This window comes from Panthera leo, chromosome F3 (assembly GCF_018350215.1).
Source record: "Panthera leo isolate Ple1 chromosome F3, P.leo_Ple1_pat1.1, whole genome shotgun sequence".
In the NCBI taxonomy this organism is placed as follows: domain Eukaryota; kingdom Metazoa; phylum Chordata; class Mammalia; order Carnivora; family Felidae; genus Panthera; species Panthera leo.
This window is the reverse complement of record NC_056696.1, coordinates 16,473,621-16,480,328: the sequence shown is the minus strand read 5'-3', so window position 1 is coordinate 16,480,328 and position 6,708 is coordinate 16,473,621. Positions and strand designations below refer to the sequence as shown.

The following is a 6,708-nucleotide window of genomic DNA, read 5'->3' as shown; positions in this document are numbered from 1 at the left end:
ATGCAGAGGAGTTATTAACTGGGTGTGTGTATGAGGACCATCTCCACTGTGGACGATTTATCTTGAAATTGGGACTGTTATGATACCAAAAGAATTCCATTTCTCTCCTTTAAAACCACGGGTTTGGTTAAGCGCAACTGGCTTGAAGGGGTCTCCCACCACCTCCAAATCAAAATGGCTTCTTTTCCATAAGGGAGAAGAAACTTTCAATTATCACAAGGTTATCTTTTAGATCCAGGGAACTTTTCCATGGGCCGAAATCTTTCCGTTCTGCCCCAGACACCTATCGTCGTTCACATAGGCCTGGAAACACATTTTGGAGCAGTGAGCGTCCAGGCCTTTCGGCCGTTTTCGCCGCGTTGGGAAGGGGGACTCTCTGGGACTCGGTGAGAGCGGTGACCAGGGCAAAGCTAGTGCGATCGGGAACCCGGATAAAACAAGACAAGAACAAATTCTCTGGGTGGGGGAGGGGGATATGAAAAGGAACCAGAGTGGAGGACTAGAACTGAGAAAGCCTAGGGGTAGAGGGAGTGCAGAGTTCGATGGAAACGTCAGAAATTTCCCAATCCCCCCGCGCCGTCTGGCCGCTCGCCTCTGGGCGCAAAGACGCTGGTGGGGGAGGGCAGGCGGACTGCTGGACCAGTTTGGCTGCTCCGGGCGTGGGTGCGCCCCGCGGGGAGGCGGAGAGCGTCGCGGGCCTCCCTCCCGGGCGTTGGCGGCCGGTGACTCAGAGCTTTCCTCCCGCGTCCGCCCCGCCCCTCCCCTCCGCGCGCCCCGCCCCACGAAGGAGGAGCCTTGCCATCGTCCCCGCCCCAGTCTCCGGGGCGGGCCGGAGCCCGAGGAAGAGGAAGGGGACGAGGACAACGAGCGACGGGGAGGAGGAGGAGGAGGAGGAGGAAGAGGAGGCCGACCAACAAGATGGCCCCTGCTGCAGGAGCAGCCTCAGCAGCAGCAGGTGGGAGGCCGGAGGCGGCGCTGGCGGTGGCGGCGGCGGCCGTGGCCCGGCGGCCTGGGACAGAGTCAGAGTCGACGGTGGCGGCGGCGGCGGCGTTGGCTGCCGCGGCGGTGGCGACGGCCGCGGGGACTCGGAGCTGAGAGGAGCTGCTGCTCGGACCAGCGCGGTGAGCGAGCGGTAGGCGGCGGCGGCGGCGGCGTGGGGTGCGCGGCGGCCGCCGCCCGGCCCCCGTCGGGAACAATAGGCGGCCGCGGCGGGGAAGGGGCCGTCCTCGCCCGTCCTCCACCCCCCGGCCCTCGGCTTCAGCCCCGCCGCCGGCGGAGGGGCTTGTCAGCGGCCCGCGTCCTTAGGCCTCAGGCCTCCGAGCGCCGCCGGGAGGGCCTGCCTGGGTGGGTAGGCCGTGGGGAGGTGCGGACGCCGCCCTGGACAAGGGGAGGGCGCGGGAGACTTCGGCCGGAGGGAGGGGGCCCGAAGGCCGCCCAGCTCGGCGGTTACTCCGAGGGCCTCGGCGGGTGATGAATGCGCGCAGGAAATGCTTTTTGGACCCCGGGTCGGTGGGGGGTGGGGAGATGAAGGCGTCTGTAAACTGGTACCGCCTCCGCCTCCTGGCACCCGGGGGCTGCTCCCCTCCCTAACCCCTGAAGCGCTCCCCTTGCTCGGCCAAGTGGGTTTTAACGGTGTCCATTTCCCTGAAAGCTCCAGGAGGTCGAGCCAGATGGTCTTTCTTCCTGCTGGCGATCGGGAAATTGTGTATGCGGGTGTCTTTTTAAAAAAATTTAAGTGCAACACCAAAAAACAAACAAGGTAAAATGTGATTATCGATAAGGGATGGGGAGGGATGGAGGACTAAGGGATGTTCTTAAAACATCTCTTGGCATCAGTTCTCTCTAAACATCAATTATGCCCACGTCCCGGGTGAGAGTGAAACAAGGGCTCTTTTGAAGCAGTAATAATATAACTCTTGACATCCCAGAATAGTCCATGAAACTGGAAACAAAGCCACTTACTGGCAACGCGAAGACAAATTGTAATGTTTGAATAGAACTTTTCTTCGAACGAACCGTTTTGAATTATTAATGTGCCGCATAAGAAACAACATTAACATAGAATGGACCTAACGAAACATTTCTTCAGGAGGGAAGTGGTTCGTCTTCAGGCTAGAACTTCTTGTGTGCTGTCTCAGGCTCCAATTTTGCATTTCAGTAGTTTGTTCTAAGACTAACCTTTCCTGTAAGTTTGATTTCTGAAGCAGATTTTAATAAGGTTTCAAAACTTTTTTTGTAACTTTCAAAAACTAGAAACAACTGTTCTCTTTTGAATGTTGAGGTTTATGGAGAGGCAGCTCTTCATCGTATTTGCCCTGGGGTAGTGGCGCCTGTGATTTCAACTGTTAACTGCGACTACTAAATTTAATTTTTTGAGGCTTCCACCACGTCCATTTCCAAGTGGGGGCGGGGAGAATGATTCAAGTTATTTCTATTTCAGTTTCTACCTAGGTATGCAGAAATTTATATTAAAATAGTTTGGATGCATCCAGGAAGATTGCTTTCCACTATTTAACATAACATTCAGTTGTGTGGTCCAGTCTAGTTTGTGTTCTTAAAAGGAAGATGGGCCTGTGCAGAGAAGATGCCAGTTAGTATCTTTCATCCATCTTTAGGGTAAATTCCTAATTAGAATTTGTGTCCTAATTCAAAGCATTTTTAGGTTATGTGAAGTTTAATGTACGGTGCTAGTCCTTAATTCTTTGATGAGAATTGGCAGTAAATAGGCAATTAAATAAACACAAAGGTTGAGCTGTCTTATTGTTTAGGATTGAAGTATAGTGGGTAAATGTGAATAACTTTTATGCCTAGGATAAATAATGTGGATATTTTGATTTTTAAGTGATGGGGAAAGAACAGCTTTCACATGCCTCCAGCTAATGTGAATGTTCTGGGAATAAGTTTTAGAAAGGACACTTTTTTAAGTGCTTAAATTCATGATTTTTTTTTTTTTTAATGCTGAATTTTGTTAGGTCAGTACAAAATGCAACTAAAGACAAGTTTGTAAATTGTAAGTGGTTAGTGTACTTTGTTATGAAAAAAAATCTCATCATGTCGTGACAGGGACTGATTTTCCTCATACTTAATATCGGTTGCCTGACAACATTTTTTAGTGTTAAGGGTTTGTGTTTGAAATTGGATGTTGATCCAACAATTTATGGGTTGAGTCTGGGTCCCTATTTCTGTTTAATATTGAAAAATCTTTTAGAGAGTTCTGGTTTTAATAAGTGTCAAAACTCTTTTAAGATGTGATCCCTGCATTGTGATATTTTATTGGTGTTTATTCTGATAATTTAAGTTTCTCAAGTAGTATTTAAGAATTCCCTTGTATTTTCTTCGTAATATTAGAAGTTAGTATATTTGATTCATTTGAAGATATTTGAAAAGGATTTTTGTAGCTAAAAGTTAAATTTTTAAAGCATCTTTGTTAAATGAGTAAAAACATTCTCATTTAATCCTATTTAGGCTGTAATATTTTGTGGTATTGTTCTCACTTTACATACGAAGAATCTGAGGCTAGGAGAAGCTATGTAACTAGCAAAAAAGGCCACATAATTAATAGGTAAAAGAGCTTACTCAAACCCAGGTCTTGTGGCACAAATTAGATGCTTTACTACTGCCACCATGTGTCTCAAGGTTTAACTTTGAAGCCTCTCCTATGTCGACAGATTCCTTGTTTTGGCCACAAGCTATGCTTTGTAATTCTGTACTTGTCTTTAGCCCTAATAGCTTTTCTATTAACATTATTTGTACCCTGCCAAATATTCGCTTACAAGTTTGAGAAAGTATGTATTCATGTGAATTACAAATGAAAGACTTATTTTTACTTTTAGCAGATTTGAACGTTGTTGATATAGAAACTCCTACCATTTATATAGGACAGACTTATAGTATCACTCTAATGGCTTCATGGCTTTAATTTGCTATGTAAACAGTTACAAAATTGTGCCTTTGAAATACTGCATGGAAATTTAAAAGTGACTTTAGAAACGTTCAGGGATGTTAAAGTTGGGTCAGCTAACATTTGAAATTCTTCATTTATGCTTTTTTAAAGCCATAGCCCGTTTAGAATTCTGCAGAACTTTTGTTTCTACATCTTGGGGTTTGAATTGGAATTTTATGAGGGTCTAATCAGCCTACTCTCTGATAGATCTCGTAAGTTGTTGACACCCAGCAAAGTGAAGAATGCGCTGGTAAATGATCCTTGTTTGGTGGATGCCTCGGAGCAAGATGTTCCTTGGCAGGGTATACTGACCTGGTTTAGCTTTGGCCCTGACGTGCAGGAGTTCAGGTATTCTTTGGGATTAGATTCAGATGGATTTAAATTCTCACATTGGCCTGCATCAAAAACAGTCACAGATTTCAGTATCAGCCCGTTCTCTAGGACCCTCTTAAAGATCTCCTTCTCTTTTGTTTAATCCTGAAATCTATGCTAGATTTGGACCAGCCTTGGAGGTTGTTCCGGCATAAGATTAATTTGTCTGGCATTATACAAAGGAATATTTCTTATTCCATAGTTTCTTAAGGTAGATTCTACACATTTTCAAGTGTACAGTTTACTAATCCTAAATAATGATGTCCTACATCCCCGAGACAGTTAACTTTATAGCACATTTATTTATATCCATTACTGGTCAGACTTGTGCCTGTTCACTTCTTATGTAATATTCTTGTTTACTCTATGTAATATTAGACACTTGTTATTAATTCACAGTGTTTTCCTAATTGGTTGAGTTTTGGGAGAAAAATTCTAGTAAAAATTTGAGTTCGCCTTTCATGCACAGTTGAGCTGACTGAAATAGTGACCTGTTGTAGAGGAATAAATATTTTAAGGTTCATTTATATTTTTCATTGAGATTATTTACAAATGAATGTCATATGTCAACAATATTTTGATGTTTGTCAAGCATTTTAGCACCAATGTCAGTACTCATCTCACTGATTATTATCGTGCATAGATGGTAATGCATTTTATTTAAAAATCTCCAAGACCTGAATAGCATTTGAACATGGTAACAGTGTTTTTGAAGAAGAGTTCTAAAGGGGTCATTATTATATATATCTTAATATAAATTTTTGTGATGTTTATTTACTTATTTTCGAGAGAGAGAGAGAGAGAGAGAGAGTGGGGGAAGAGCAGAGAGACAGAGGGAAAGGGGGAGAATCCCAAGCAGGTTTCACGCAGTCAGTGCAGAATCCGATGCAGGGCTGGAAACCATTCAGATCGTGACCTGAGCCAAAACAGACTTGGACGTTTAATCAACTGAGCCTCCCAGGTGTCCCTTAACATAAAATTAAAAAAAAAAAAATATTTTTTTTAATGTTTATTTTTGAGAGACAGAGAAAGTGCAAGCAGAGGAGGGGCAGAGACAGAAGGAGACACTGAATCCGAAGCAGGCTCCAGGCTCTGCACTGTCAGCATAGAGCCCAACGCAGGGCTCGAACTTAGGAACCACGAGATCATGACCTGAGCTGAAGTCAGATGCTTAACCGACTGAGCCATCCAGGCGCCCTGCATAAAAATTTTTTTAAATAAAGTTCAGGTCATTTAACATAAAACTAATGATTTTATTTATTTATTTATTTTAAATTTATTTATTTCTGACACAGAAAGAGAGAGTGCAAGCGTGAGCTAGGGAGGGGCAGAGAGAGAGGGAGACACAGAATCCGAAGCAGGCTCCAGGCTCCGAGCTGTCAGCACAGAGCCCGATGCAGGGCTCGAACCCACGAACCGTGAGATCATGACCCTAGCCGAAGTCAGACGTTCAACCGACTGAGCCACCCAGGTGCCCCAACTAATGATTTTAAAGTGAGCAGTTTAGTAGCAGTATATTCATGATGTTGTGCAGCCACCACTGTCTAATTCTAAAACCCTTTTATCACCCCCAAAGGAAACTACCCATTAGGCAGTTACTCCCCATTTTCCATTTTCTCCTCCCCCTGGTCCCTAGCAACCACCATTCTACTTTGTGTCTCTGTGGATTTAACATAAAACGATAGAGTCAAGATTAAGGAATAGTACTTTGTATAATTGAACGTGCAGAAAAAACTTGGGATAGGATTGTTAGGGATCAGAAACCATCTCATTCTTTGCATGCTTCTCTTGAGTACAGTAGGCAGACTGCCAGAGACTCTTTGTGTAAGAAAAGTTGAAAGTCACAGCGATTTGCAGTTTTAGTTTTTGATCATTCCAAAAGAGTTCTACTCAAATTCTCAGACTCATTTCTATTTCCTTATTGGGTTATGAGAATTAACCAAATTATAATGTTCTATACAAATGTGAGCAACTAATACTTATTTTGCTCTTTGCAATTTGCCTTCTGTTTTCTCCCTCTCTTTTTTTTTTTTTAATTTTTCTTAATGTGTAGAAGAAACTTGGAATGTGTAGGACTTAATTTGAGATGATACCAGAAAATGATTGTTAGGTTGAAATTCTTTGATCTTTATGAATCTGTTTTATAATTTTATTCAGCTGATCTTTGAGGACATTTAGAGTTAAAATTTGCCTGACACTATGCTATTAATCCCATGTTGAATAAATCTTAAAAACCTAGGTTTTGGCTCTATACCTGACTCCTTCCAAAAATGTAGACACTGTTATAAAAGCAATTGATTTGTAGCTTGTTTTGATTGGCTTAGTTCATTGAGAGAGAAAACCGTTGGACTTTTTTTCATTCTGGAATAAAGTATAATAAAGTTGGACTTCTG

At 43.6% G+C, this 6,708-nt stretch overlaps 1 protein-coding gene across 3 annotated transcripts in view; it reads left to right on the top strand.

Moving 5' to 3' along the window:
- Positions 1–845: 845 nt before the first annotated feature.
- Positions 846–6,708, top strand: part of RC3H1 (ring finger and CCCH-type domains 1) — an 81,084-nt gene continuing 75,221 nt past the window's right edge. For 2 of the 3 annotated variants that reach the window (XM_042926209.1, XM_042926202.1), the window contains exon 1: positions 846–1,121. The gene's annotated coding sequence lies outside the window, so the exon portion shown is untranslated. Of the gene's footprint in view, positions 1,133–6,708 lie in introns of all 3 variants that reach the window. The other variant, XM_042926208.1, reaches the window with a different exon arrangement.